The sequence below is a fragment of the Cuculus canorus genome, chromosome 1 (assembly GCF_017976375.1).
Source record: "Cuculus canorus isolate bCucCan1 chromosome 1, bCucCan1.pri, whole genome shotgun sequence".
Taxonomy (NCBI): Eukaryota; Metazoa; Chordata; class Aves; order Cuculiformes; family Cuculidae; genus Cuculus; species Cuculus canorus.
This window is the reverse complement of record NC_071401.1, coordinates 133,225,407-133,240,625: the sequence shown is the minus strand read 5'-3', so window position 1 is coordinate 133,240,625 and position 15,219 is coordinate 133,225,407. Positions and strand designations below refer to the sequence as shown.

Sequence of the window (15,219 nt, the reverse complement as noted above, 5' to 3'; positions counted from 1 at the left end):
CCACCTGTACATTGAGCCATTGACCACAACTCCAAGTGCAACCATACAGCCAATTCCTTATCTACTGGGCCCACCCATCAAAACCATGTCTCTCCAATGTAGAGACAAGAATGTCATGTGAGACAGTATCAAATGCTTTGCACAGGTTCAGATAGGTGACATCAGTTGCTCTTCACTCATCCACCAGTGTTGTAGCCCCACCACAGAAGGTCACCAAATTTGTCAGGCACAACTTGCCTTTAGTGAAGCCATGTTGGCTGTCACCAGTCACATCCTTATTTTTCATGTGCCTCAGCAGAGTTTCCAGGAGGATCTGCTACACTATCTTGCCTGGCACAGAGGTGAGACTGACAGACTTATAGTTCCAGGGATCTTCCTTACTCCCCTTTTAAAAATGGGAGTTATATTTCCCTTTTTCCAGCCAATGGGAACTTCACCAGACTGCCACAACTTCTCAAATATGAGGGATAGTGGCTTAACAACTTCATCTACCACTTCCCTCAGGACCCACAGATGCAGACAATATGCTGCATGCAACAAAATACGTACCACAGACCAGCTCAGACCAGACAGAAGCAGACCCCAGGCACTTTCAGAGGCAGCCACATTGCTCTATGGAAGGCAGACAGGGACCACAGCTCTGAGGCAGTGTGGTGACAAGCAATAGGGACAATAAGCAAAGGAAAAGCAGAAAATGGTGCTCTACCAGTGAACACATTCCTCCATGCCTTCCGTCACATACAAATGAGCAAGAGTCAGCCTCACTTCATCATTATAAGGAGATTTGGTCACTAAACACTCAAGTGAAAATTTTTCTCCATATTAAAAACTTAAAATAAAATTCTGCTTGTGGGAGAGGATCACAAATCTGACATTCCAGGGGAGCAGAAGTAATAAGAAAACATATTTTCCTAGTGACAGCAGTAGCACCAAAGAGAACCTCTTAAGTTAATTAAGGATGGAGGCAAACATTCCAGGCCAAGCAACTTGAGAAGAGCTAGCTAACTCTTAACAATATCTCTGGGACAAATAATTTTCCTTTCTCCATAACCAATTAATCTTTTGCTAGTGGGGTGCTCTCATACATGGAGATTTAAGTTTATGGCACATTAAAGCCTAACTATATCATATCACTGAGGAACTTAGTTGACAGGATCATTTACAATTCTACCTCAAGGCCTCAGAATCCAGTCTAAAACAGAGACCCCCTGTAGATTAAATTACCCTGACCTGGCCAAAGGCGAACCCCAAGGCCACTGCCCAGAGGAGCTTTCTTTTCTACGTGCTACTTGAGCTGGACTTCTAACAATTTGCCCAAAGACCTGATCTAATATTGTCCATTTATTTGGACAAGCTCTTTGTAGGACAAAGAGCAGAAACCAATGCTAAGAAGCCACTCAAATCAGACATAAACAGGGTATTGGCCCAACCATGGAACCCATTTTATAAATACGTGCCTTTGACAAAATTAGGTCATCACGTTATTCCTCTAACCGTAAGACAGCCAAACAAATCATCTAAATCTCTTCTGATAATTCTCTTTCTCACCTTGCTTGCCTGATCTCATTTTAGATTAAACTTTACAGCCTATAACATAGTTGTACAGCATATCTCAGGTCCTCCCCTCTTGCACCTCACTCTGCTGGGCACAGTACAAAGAATCTCGGAGCAACAACCTTGCTCACAGTCCAAAACAAACTAGAGAAATGAAAAACAGACCTGACCCGGTGAGGTATCCCAGGGTCATCCTAGAAGTTCCCACAGTCCACCAAATAGTGGCAACTTGCCCCCATACAATATTAAAATCCCATTCAATTCTTTATTCATCCCTCCCAGGGCGGGATGCCCCATCCCTGGAGGTGTTCAAGGCCAGGCTGGATGAGGCCTTGAGCAGCCTGGTCCAGTGGGAGGTGTCCTTGCCCGTGGCAGCGGGGTTGGAATAGGATGACCTTTAATGTCCCTTCTAGCCCAAATCATCCTGTGATTCTATGATAACACATCCTATATGTTAAAACACCTGTCTTATTTAAAATGGCTGCCTGCCAAAAACATACCATCCCAAAGCATTTCACATGCCCTTTTTGATTCCATTACACAACAGTGAGAATAATTAGAGCTTACAATGCTTTGGAGACATTTAAGAAAAATCACAATAAGTGGCAGTTTTAAGATGTAACTGAAGACTGTCTCCACTGATTTCATCTAGGTCTGACTTTTCTGCTGAGCAGTTTCCTACGATAGCTTTTGCAATACACTGCATTTAATTTTGAGTGACGAGTAGTATTTCACTTCAACACCACATGCTAGCAAGGCATTCAATCATTTTATTTTAAAAACAATTTTATTGTACAGATACTAGAAATTCAAGTCTGGCAAGCCTTTTAATATGTGTAAGTAAGTTTCACAGAAAGTAAAAAGCATGTTTCCCATTCTGCTCAGCATGACAAAGTCCTACCTTCTTAGCAGAAATCGACACCTTTGAAAAGAAAACCCCTGAATTACAGTAAAGAGTATCTGAAATCACATAGCTAACACTGGTCAGCAAGGTGAAGAATGTGAGGTAATTTCTAGACTTCCATTAGAGATGGGATCCTAATTTTTCAATCTGCTGTGAAACTGATTTCAGTAACATAAGGGAAAGTGGAGAAAATTGCGTATTATCAAGCATGCAAGAAAAATGCCTGAAGTAACCTATTTATCTTCTCTCTCTGAGATATGTGGATTTTTTGTACTCCTTGATGACGTAATTCACAGATCAGCATGCTGGGAATCTAGCCAATGCCCACTCACCAGTGTAATATGATCATTTAGCATAATTAGCATATGATATTGCAATACTGCTGTGAATTTGGACCAGATTTGAAATGTAAATACTTGCCAAACAGTATATCCTAGTGTCCAGTGCTACATAATAGTGTAACTTAAGACCCTCAATGTGTTTTCTCTTTAAGGGGCAGAGTTAAGGCTGCTGTGGGAATTCTCACTTTCATTACATAAGGCAGTTTAAACATTATAGATAATGTTACATTAATTTCTGCAGTATCAGATTTTAAAGAGGTGGAAATAAGATGAAAGAGCTCACAATACAGCAATCATTTCAAGTGGCACAGGTATGAACAGAAAGAAAAATGGAAAAAAACCAGCCATTTCAAGCTTCCCCAGCTATCTTCTCTCATCACCCAGGAGCAGAGCCCAGCTTCCCCAGGATACAGGAATCAAGAGCACCATTCAGTGTAACTCACAGCATGGCATGCATGCAAAATGTAATCCAAAAAATCATTGCAAGATGTAAACACACAGCAGCCTTAAGGAGAGAAGTTTTAAGCATAAACCAAAGCTTTTTATAAACCTTAAATTCTACAGCATGAAATTCATAGGTTCTTTATCTTACATACTCTAACACTTTGTCTCATCTACTACAAACACAGATGTTACCTACATCATTGCCTAATACCCTCTATCTCTTAATTCCTTTCTTGCAACAGAAAACTCCAACTGCTGTTCAAGTCCAATAGCAACTGTAAAGACAACTCCTATTACTACAACCTATCACTAATTTTTTCACTTAGAAACATACATAGAAAATATTTGAAACAGACTCGCAGAAACTAAAGGGAAAAATAGAAATTAAGGGGAAAAGTAAAACTTGTGTGTCAATTAAATCGGAAATACTAGCCAGAAAAATCAAGTGCTGCCCCCGCTTTGTGTTGAGATCCCCTAACATCACCAGGACAACTGATGACCTGTTTACAGCAGCAGGAAGAGGAATTCATCAAGACCTTTCTTGAAGAACTCTCCTGCACTAGTCTCACTTTCTGACCAGTCTCATCGTTGCTTCTAGTACAACAAATCACTGCTGGAGTGAAAATCACACAAATCCAGGCAACATAAACCACTCCACTTTCTCCAGTTAATACTGGTTCTTTCGGGGCTGTAACAGCACCATCCCAGTGTTAGAAGGGTGCTACAGAAATAGCACACTCACAAAAGTAAGACCAGTACTTCCTCCAACCATATGGAAGAGAGACATGGAACAGTACCATCTCCAACGTTTAAAACACCATAAAATTTATAGCAGCTGCATACAAAAAGTATGGGCTGATTATTAAAAAATAACATGATTATTCACCAAACGTCGTCAACAGAACTGTTTCCATTATTCCACTGTTGTTGGTGAGTTTTTTTAGAGGAATGCTTTCATTCAGACTGCCTCACTGTATCATGTAAGATTCTGTCCAGAGTCTAGAAGTCACAAAAAGTACTGGAGCATATCTGTGAGAAAAGAATTTCTAAATGTTTTCAGATTCCCAATATAAGGCAATTTTTAAGGTGGATAAGAAAACCCTATTTCAAGAGTGGTGTTTTCAAAACTAACTATGCCCACTGCAGAACAGTAAACATGAGGCTAATCACTTTCCATCTTTTCATATTAGTTTTAAGAACTAAGTTATCTCAAATTAATCATTGCCTTCATTGCTAAGAGAAGGTCTTGTTGATTTCACAGTTCACACAGTCTATTTACTGTGCCTGCTGGAGCACATGGACACCTCAGCATATCATACACATCAGTTCTATAACTCTTTCATAAAGTAAACTAATACTATATGGATGCTAGGCTCCTTGATGATGTCAAGTTCTACATCAAGCACATGCAGGCAACCAGCCAACCAAACAGGCTCCCTAGAGACACAAGAGACAACTTTATTTCTGCAACTGAACTAATCATGTGAAGTCCAATGTGACTTAGCAAAAAATAAAAATATTAAAATAAAAACTTTCAAGAATTAAATAAAAGAAGTTTCCTACAGTTCCACTACATAAAAGTTGGCTAGTTAGTTTAACTAGCACACACAGTATGCTGTCAATTACATTTAAATATTAACTTAATTCACCACTGACTAAACCCATTATGAATACAGCATGGTCTGTAGCAAAGGCAAAAATGCTCTGAGAGGAGTCCTTCAAGTCACGTAATCCCAGTGGCTGGTAGTGGTCCTCACCACACTACAGCTATGCTGCTTGGCTTGACGTAAACCAGGTGTATACAGTAAAATTAGGAAAGGAAAACCAAATGCTTACAAACAAACTGCTAAAGGAAAGAGGTCGTGCCATTGACCAATAAAAATGATAGCAAACTTGAAGAAACAAGAATTACACCAGAACTGGTGAGATAAAAATGCACAGGCAGATGCAACTGAGGAGCTCAGTTCATGCCCTCCAAGATTTACTACAAGGCACCGGCAGATACAAGGTTGTTGCAACAAATTATGTTGGAATGAACCAACATCCTGTGAATCTTTCATAAAATTGCATGAGTGGGGAACTGCACCCAACAGCCAGACAATCTGTTCAACCCACTGTTCACAGCAGGAGACCAGGCTGCCTTCCAAATCAGAAGCCCTATGCCACGAGGGCTAGCAAAACCTAGAAAAAAATGTGTATCTTTTCTCTTCTATAAAGCTCAGTGATTGGTAGGCACTTATCTCCTGATAACCATTAGGTATATCACCACAGTTTGTCCTCACACAAAGCATACTTGACTTTCAGTTCCTCAAATCCTGTCCCAAGGGCAAGCAAATCTGTTCGCTTTTGTAAATGGATGCCTTGGACTAATGCCATCAGCAGCAGGCAAATACCTACTTTGACTGTCACTAACAGTTTAGAGTTTGCTGTGGGGATATTTTGTACCTGAAGTATGGGATGACTGTATTTTATTAATAAAATTAAAACCTACCTCTCTAAACAGTTTCAGATCTTTGAAACAGTAACAGGGCTGTCTAGTGATCCAAGCAGAAACAGCCTGATAGCTATCTTCTACTGACTTCAGAACATGGAGCGAAGAACAGCTTCTCAGTGCACCTTAAGAGTAATGGAGAGAGACATCTTAGCAGCTCCAAAAAAAGACGTGTCTTAAGAAGATTTTGATAAGTGACTTTCAATATTAAAAATCAGAGGAATTAAACTGTATTTGCTGAAGCAAGATGAAACATGCAGATTCTACCCAAAGTAACATTTCACTTTAAAGTTCTTTAAAAAGCAGTTAAAAAAAAAAAAAAAAAAAAACAGCTGCATATCTAAATGTCCTATCTAGTTTTGTTTCCCCTGTTGTGGTTTAATATAAAAACAGCAAGGAAGAAATGGACTACAGAAAGTAAAACAGAATGTGTGGTTCTCTCACCAAAAGAATGAACTTCCTTGGCTCTTCAAAGAGGAATTGATGGAGAATAGAATGAGAAGGATGAGTTAGAGACTACGTGGCTGGGAAAACCAAGATATGATGAGACACAAGCAGGACTTTTTGCTCTCATAAAAGAGAGAATATAAATAGAAATTGCTTGGGGGTCTCTGGAAAGTTGGAAACTGGTGGAGTAAGAAAAGGAAAGTCTAAGAGAAAAAAAGAGAAAGAACCTAAAGAAGGTTATTTTTTCAGGGAGAAATGACTGCTTTAAAAAAGATGTCTTTAGAAATTTAAAGAAAAAAAGAATGAAAATGGAAGAGTTCTTGAGTAAATCTTTGAAGATATTTTTATGGTGACCATCACACCAGAAAAGGGTGGGACAACATGAAAACTGGAAAACAAAGCCATGCAGACGAATTTAGATCACTGGTCCCAGCAATCACTTCTACCACCGCTTTCTTACTCTGATCTACAACCATATTCACCTGAAATACTGTCCTGAGTCCTCCTTGCTAGCCACCTGGAACAGGAGAAGCTTCACAGTGTAGGATACAAGCCACCCTTCCATCCCAAGTAGTTCTGAGTCAAATAACGTGGAAATTTAAAATTTCTTGAGTTGCAGTTCTTCACCCTTGCTTTTCATCTTTTACAGCACCTAATAATTCAGCAATAGGTGTCTGCATAATTTGCATGCCCCTCATAGCTGCCTCTGCAGCTATCAATAGTGTCCCAGGTGCTATGAAAAGCAAAAGTTTTGCCTGTCCTGACACTTTGTCCGTTGCTGGCAAAAAGATCAGCAGGAGCCTTTTTAACACTCAGGGCAACTCTCACTTGGCAAAACTTTGTGAGACAGCACAGCAGCAGTGGAGAGATCAAAATGCTCTGCTGTATGACAATCACTTTATTTATATTTGGAAGGTCTCCTTTACAGGCTTTCAAGCCAGCCGTTTAGGTTTTTATTTTACAAGAATATATACTTCCGTCTGCTCGTTAGTACACGTCTCTTTCATTGCCAGAGCCATTATCCCATTCCCCCAATGGTATTTTATCCACATGTATATAAATACACATAAACAATACTCTGCACACTGTCCTCGAGTTGAAATAGTATGCTAAACATTCTTAAAACATTGGGTTTGATCCTTCATAACTGCAGCAGCACTTTCTTCAAACAAGGCAAAGGAACAGCCTTAATTCACATAGGGTTACAGTTTTAACATAAAATGCAAGACATAGCTGATTTTTTTATAAGTACATATTTGAGAAATCAAAAATAATGTTCAAAATAAAGTTAGCTTCTGGGCAGAACATCCTTGGCACAACCATCTTACACTGAACTATAAGCAGAGTTAGGGGTCAAAACCAGCAACAAACAGAGAAAAGAAAGCATGCTTTCAAAAGCATTCTTGAATTATTTAACCTTCAGAAATAAGCGAAAGTTTTCTTACCTGTGCTCAACATGAGTTTTGAGAATGGCTACAATCACCATAAAAAGTGTTCATCAACACACCACCATAAGGCACTTGAGAAGACAACGTTCACTACCAAATTGCAAAAGACTAGGAACTTGGGTTAGCAACACTACAGTACACAATGCTGTCCCTCAGGCTTTGCCCCTCTATAACCATACTCATTTGGAAACAATCACCAAGAGGTTATAGAGAACAGTGTAACTCCTGAATACAAATAAAATTACAAATCAGAAAGTACTAAAGTACTGCTCAGCTTTTCTTTCATACAAGTCCTTCCCACTAGTGTCCTAAATCCAAGATTCCTTCAACTTCAAGGCCTGCCTCCCTCAATCCTTCAGGTTAAATTACTTTAATTAGGCGTGAACTTGAAGGATACCACATGAGTGCTTGCACAGCTCCCTGCTCTCCAGGATTTGAGTTAATCCCCCTTCCCTAGGACAGAGTCACAAGGTTTTGCATTAAGTCTCCTTCAAATGTTGTGTGTGACATTTCAGCTCTGTTCAGTTTACCACTTTATTCTTCCATTTCAGACCCCCCCCCCACACCCAAGGGAAGGCCACAGACTTCCCCTCCCTTAGTCTACTCCCTTCGCAAGACTTGGACATTTTCACTTACTCCCCACTGAGTTCCTCCTCCGGTCTAGCCATACCCCCTCCCAAGACATTCCTTGTAAGGATGATACAGTTCTTGTGGTCTTATGCCTGCATGAGGTTGAAATACTCAGTCATATCCTTATTATGAGTATATACAGACCAGTCCAAGCAACTGCATACGAGTGAAGACTATCCACAGCAAAGGCAGCTCTACTTTGACATTATCAGTGTAGAAACTAAAGCTCAGTTCACACAGTTCAGCCGACTCTAAAAACAGGCAGTGACTTGGTCTCAGAAATATTAGGTTGGTGCAAAATAATTGCCATTTTTAATTATCAATTTTAAAGCAGTATATCTCAGGTTAGAGTAAAATTTATTAATCAAAATAAGAACCGTTAGAAGCTACGTATTCTTGCCAACAAAAAAAAAAAAAAAAAGTTCTAGTTATTCTAGTAGCTAAGAATTCTGAATTCCTGGAACTGATGTTCTTCAAAGACATTTTGAGCTGCTGCTTAGTTGTGGAAAACCTTCTCTTGCAGGAAGTTGTTGAGATGCTTGAAAGAGTGGTAATCTGTGGGAGAGAGGTCTGGTAAGAAAGCTGGGTGAGGTGGAGCTTTGTAGCCCAGTTTGTGCAGCTTCTGCAGAGTCATTTGGAGAGACAGGTGGCCAGACATTGTCATGGAGAAGAATTGGTGCTTTTCAATTTATCAACGCTGGACATAAACGTTGCAGCTCTTGGTGCATGTCCTGGCAATAATCCTCTGCTGTGATGGTTTCACCAGATAATTCAAGAAGTTGCAGAGGATGATTCCACTTGCTGACCACCTAACACTGATCACAACCTTCTTTTGATGCAGCTTTGGTTTGGGGAAGTGTTTTCACATTTCACCTTGGTCCAGCCACTGTGCAGTATGCTGTTGGTTGTCATATAGAATCCATTTTTCATCACATGTAACAATACAATCAAGCAGTGGATCATTTTTGTTGCACAAAATAATCATAAAGCAGACTCTGCAATGGTGATGCTTTTTATTTTCATTCAGCTCATGCAGCACAAATTTGTCACATTGTTTTGATTTTCCAATTTAGTGTAAATGTCGAGCAACTGTTGAATGGTCAATGTTTAGTTCTTCTGCAACCTCTCAAATTGTTTGGCATGGGTCTACTCCAATAATGGCCCTCAATTAATTGTCTGTCACAGAAGGATGCCTGTGACCCTCCTCATCTTCAAGGCTCTCACTTCTGTTACAAAATTTTTGGAACCTATGTCGAGCTGCACATTTGTTGATAGTCCCCTAGCCAAATGCTTGGTTGACATTACTAGCAGTTTCCACTCCTTCACATCCCCTTTTGAACTAATACAACAAAACTACTTAAATTTGCTTTTTTTCCATCTTTAACTTGACACAGTAATAGGAAAAAAAAAAGAATAATCAGTGAAAACAAAACCATTAGCATAAATAAGTAAAGTGAATTTCATGCTTTAAAATGGTATAGTGCATAAAATGGTATAGTGCATGAACACAGTTAAATAAAAGTTTATTCCAAAGTAAGCATCACAGTTTACAATGACAAAAACGGCAATTATACTTGCACCAATTTAATTTAATGTTTTTTTCATCAGTTAGTGCAGTTTGTTTCCTTTTTTGTATTTGTAACAGTGACCATGGAAATAAACACCCTAGCTATTAGTCACTTCCACCTTCAGAAATATCTGGCGTTAGAATAGCATGACAGAGTTTGCATTAGACAGAACAACTCTGGCAGCAAAAGGAGAAAGTACTTTCAAAAGCACTTATATAAGAAGAATTTCCCGTTACGCCTTTTGAAACAAAGCTTAATGCAAACTTCAAATCTTTTAATCTGATGTTATTACATTAGTGTTATCATAACATCACAACATCATATTCACATCACTGCAAAGAAATATTAAGCTTAATTAATACCTTTGTCCACTTAAAGGCTTATCAGAGCACATGTTTACGATTTAGTCTGCCTCATCTCCCTGAAGCTACCCCCAGAACATGCTTATCTGTTTTACACTCTTATTTTAAAAACTTTTCAACAATAGTATTTTTTCACCTTTCCTCAACAGGCAGTTTAACAGCCTAACACATCTCACTGCCATCAAAACATAGTTCATCACCTACTGGGGATCCCGAATTTCCTATCTGCCCAAGGATTATGCCTTATTCTACAAAGTCTACTCCTCAAGGTTTATTTTTTACAGCAATGAATGGAAGTGCTTGGAATATCAGAAGAAACAGAGCCTGAGAAGGAAGTGCTTTCAAAAGCAGGCCAAGAAGGTAGGTAAAAAAAAAAAAAAAAAGCAGAGGTAGGGGATGAAAGACAGCTGAAGCACAGCGTTGCCTAAATGCAGCGATAGGCAATCACAGAGACTCATGACTTTCCCATAAACACCTGTGCAATGAAGAAAGCATCGGAAAAAATTTTCACTGGAAAAACGTCCTGCCACATTACAAACACACCAAAGAAAGAATGTCACTGAACAAGAGGAAGCGACCCAATGACCTGATGTTTCTTCCCCAGGAACATAGCTCTGACATTCAGCAATGCAAGTTTCACCTGAAAGACTGGATCAGGAGCAGCAGAAACAGTCTCTGGAAGTCAGCTTTAGGAGACCAGGAGAGATGGAGAAGAAGGACAGAGTGCTAGTGATAGCTCTTTTGTCTCTGACACAGCATCTTGTTACACACAAGCAAAATCCATATTGCTTTTTATCTTCCCAGTGAGCACTTCTTCCAAAAATTAAATTCTAGCGTGCACTATACCGAGAGAAGACAAGGCAGTTCATCAGGACATCCCTACTTTCTTACAATTCCACTGCCACATAGAGAACAAAAGACCTATTTCTGATCCACTCACATCCTCTGGGTGCTGCTAAGCTGACTCCACTAGGACTGATTCAACCCTAAGGTCTGTTAATACCCACGCCACAAATGGGGAAGCTCTCTGTTGATCCCAACATGTTTATTCTATTTTCTACAAAGTCAAAGAACATAAGGACTCTTTCCTGATCATACACTAAATTTTCCCAAGCTCAGCGCTATGCTCTATCATCATCACACTTCCTACATAAATTTTGAAAGAACACAGCTTGACCTATTCCAGAAAGCATCTTTATGTGATAATGCACTAAAAAGGCACTTTGTACATTAAGAATCACTAAAGGAAAGCAAATTTTCAAATAGAAAGTATCTTTAGCCCCCCTGTCCTGTTTCCAGCATAAGCATAGTGAGGAAAAATTTTAATATATAACAAAATTCCTCTACTAAGTATCTTAGTAACACACCAGCATCCTAAAACCTTTCTCCATTTCTTCATCTGTGGTGCTTACAAGTATTGTGATAGCTTTACACACCGCTTTCCTTCTCAGACAAAATGGCTGCTTGACCTTAACACCAGAGAATTTGTGTTGGAGTAGGCCAGAGGAGGAGACCTAATTCCAGTCCTGCTATACTCTATATAGAGTTGGCTACAAGGTCACAACAGGACTTTACCCTTAAAAATCTGTAAGGGCAGACATTGCACAACCCCTCTGGCCAACGTATTCCAACACTTGACTGTCCTCACAATAGAAAAGGTTTTCATTATATTTGGCTTGAACCTCTTCTTTCAACTTGTATTTGTTGTATTCTTCATCCAACTACTACACACAAATGTGAAGAGTCTAGCTCTGCCTTCTTCATAACTTCTTAACTTCATAACTTCTTAAGTACTGCAAGGTTACTATAGGTCCCACCAAAGCCTTCTCCTCACCAGGCTGAACAAACCCAGTTCCCTTCGCATATGAACCTCATACTGTACCAGGCCCTGAACAGCCTCACCTGGTGCCTCCACCCTCGCTCTCTGCCCATGACCCCAAGGGCTTCATTTAAGCTACGCCTTTGGTCTTCAGTCCTTGTCTAAGCCATGTTGTAGGTATGCCATTTGTGCCTGTGCACAGTCACGGACCCTGTTGATCCAGACCTTAACCCATTGTGTGACTTCCTCACTGGACTAGCCACATCACTGTGGTCCTGTTCAGTGATAACTGGACTACGTCTGACCCTAATGACCACCGCTGGGCCTAACGCTGACCTGCTGATTCACGTCTCAACTTGATCTTAGACCTGCTGGCAATCCACAAACCTGCCTGGCAATCTAGACTCTTGCTTGGCACTGGCTGCCTCATTCAGTACTAAGGGATGGGGCCCTGGCTGGTGGGACACCTGCCTTGCAAGCTGAGTTACCACATGCTTGTCCCAGTACCACAGCCACATATTCCACAACAAGGAACGCGGTGGTCCTAGTGGCCATCCATTGGACTAGCTCCAGTTTATTCCTACCTTTCTTGTCTCTGAAGGCAGAAAAATAGATACAGTATTCTAAACTCTAACAAATGCTAAATACAAGAAGATAATCACTTCCCTAGGTATACCGGCTGCAGTCTTATTAATACAGCCCTGCACTTGTTAGCCGCCTTCGCTTCCAAAGCACACTGCTGGCTCTTGCCCAGCTTCTGCAAAGCATTCTCATCTCTCTTTATAAATCAATAAATGTAGTGACATTCTTGCAATGTAGAAAACTAACGGGGCATCAGTCACTTGCAAATTGCACAATACTGAAACATGACAAAAGTGAAAAACTGAGATGGGTCAGAAAGTTAACATATTGCTTCTAAAACAAGCAGTCTCTTCTGATCAAGGCCCTACCACCTCCAAACCACTCCCACAGTAATAGCAAGGCAAAGTATTAGCTGCTGTAGTGCCAACTTGCTAGCTTCACATGTGCCACAAAGGGGAAAGTAACACCTTCAAACAGTGCTGCAGCCTCAAGTGTTGTTTTGCCATTTCGTTTTGTGCTGTTCCCATGTTTAACTTTTTTATTGCAGCACTTTAGTGGGTATATTGGGGAGAGAGGGGTTAAATTCTAAAATGAAACAGCTGTGTTGGAAATACCCTCAGGGACAGGCATGCTTTGGAAAAAAATAACTTCAAATAGCTAGAAAAGGAAAGACTGTAGGATATGTATCTCTGGGTGGCTATTTTCTGCTAAAATAGACACAATAATTAAGATAACACTGATATTCTCAGTTAACCCTCTACCCACCTCCTGAAGAGAGATGAACAGGATCATTCTAACTTCAGACCTTCATGTGAATACTGCACATGATGCTACGTTAGTTATATTCCAATGCCACAGTCTTCTTGTGCAGCTTTATTCATGAGAACTAGTTGGGTTTTTTTTGAAGTGTAATGCCCAAAACCAAATAAGCACTACAACTCATAGAAAAAGGCTTTGTCTGTAGGATTTGCAATTTGAACAGCACAAGTCTAAAAATACGAAAGTGAAAGATCTGCAGGCAGAAGCTACATCAGCTTCTTTGATTTTCACTCTTGGCAGCTTAAAAAAAAACCTAAATGGAAGCCAAGGACATAGAACTAAGGATTGATTTTTTTTCCCCCCTTGGCAATATCAACCACGTTCACACCACATGGATATTTTGATATTTTTAAAACTATTGAGTGCTAACTATGGCCAATATTCTATGTTGATATAACTCATATGAATGCATTTCTTCAGTGGCTATTACCCTTGCCACTGTACACGCTGGCTATAAAGAACCTCATCTATCAACAAACCATTAAAACTACCTGTGGCATCTCTTATCAAGAGCTTTGCTACACTAATTTTTGGCATCCACAGGTAAAGTTTAGCCTCATCTAGGAGTAACAGCGCAAACAAGCCACATGATTTGACTCTCATGGCTGTTCTGGAGAATATCCAACTTCTTCCCAGAAAAATCCCAGATGATTTACCCCAAAGTCTTAAAATAAGTTTAGAGCAGTCAGGCAGGAAAATCGAGTGGCCTCATTCCTCGCTCTGTGCTTCAAACCACAAAACCGTGCAGAGCAAAAGTACAGGGGGGGGAAAAAAAAAAAAAAAAAAAGAGGTGATAAAGGGACTAAGTAAAAAAATACAGCTTTATCCACCCTTCTAGTCTAGTGTTTCCTCCAACACAGGTCCCTCTCTCTGCCCATCTGAGATGTTCAGGGCTAAAGGCTTTTTGAGGGAGGCAGCGCTCAAGAGAGCTCCCAGCTCCCACCAGGAGCCCGGTGACAGGCGGATATCCGAGTTTCGGAAAGAGAAGTTTCCAAAAGCTTGAACAGGAAAAGGCAAAGCCGGACTCGTTTTGCGTAAGAAGGGGGGGAAGTAGGCACTGCCGGCACCACCTCCGCAGGCGGCTGCCGAGCAGAGCTGCCGTCGCCCCGCAGCCTCCTCGCGGGGCTTCTCGACCGCCCGAGCCTCGCCCCCCGCCCCTCTGCAGCCCCAGGAAGCGCAGCGGGAGCAGAGAGGGAGTCCCGCGAGCTGCAGCCGCACTGTCCCCGGGGAGAGACCCGTGCCCGGAGCCTGGCGCCGCAGGGATGAGCACGCGGACCTTCCCTGCTCCCGCAAAAAAAAAGACGCGGCCAAGGGACTGCCTCCCAAGCCTCCCGCTCCCCACCCTCCCGGCTGGCGGTCCCTACCCCCGCCCCCTGGACCGGCACCTCCCGCCCCGCCCCGCTGGGTCCCACCTGCGCCGGGAACCGCACGGCGGAGCAGTGCAGCTGTGCGCGCACAGCGAGACACGGCTCGGCTCCAGCCAGCGGAAACAGGAGGAGGAACCGGGGCCGGCGCTCCAGAGCGGGGAGGAGCCGGGGGCGCTGCCCAGGGGAGGCTCCGGCCGCGCGGGGAGGGGGAGGGCGGGGCTGTCCCGCCTGGAGGCCGCTCTCGTCCCGGTGCCAGGAAATGAAACCGCAAGGCTGCGCGGTGGGATGGGGTCGGGCCGGGGAACGAGCCCCGTCTTCACCCAAGGGGGTGCCGAGGGAGGTGGTGGAGTCCCATCCTGGGGGGGTTGTAAAGGTGGGTAGAGGAGGTGCTCAGATATATGGTTTAGTACGGGACAGGTATGGTTGGACCCAACAGGCTCGTT

General features: G+C 41.8%; 1 protein-coding gene across 2 annotated transcripts in view; it reads right to left on the bottom strand.

Moving 5' to 3' along the window:
- The window catches only part of TSPAN9 (tetraspanin 9), a 175,268-nt gene extending 160,327 nt beyond the window's left edge, over positions 1 to 14,941 (bottom strand). The window contains exons 1-2 of one of the 2 annotated variants that reach the window (XM_054060357.1): positions 14,822 to 14,941; positions 5,735 to 5,859 (exon numbers count right to left, since the gene is read on the bottom strand). The gene's annotated coding sequence lies outside the window, so the exon portion shown is untranslated. The remainder of the gene's footprint in view (positions 1 to 5,734; positions 5,860 to 14,821) is intronic. The other variant, XM_054060347.1, reaches the window with a different exon arrangement.
- Positions 14,942 to 15,219: the final 278 nt, after the last annotated feature.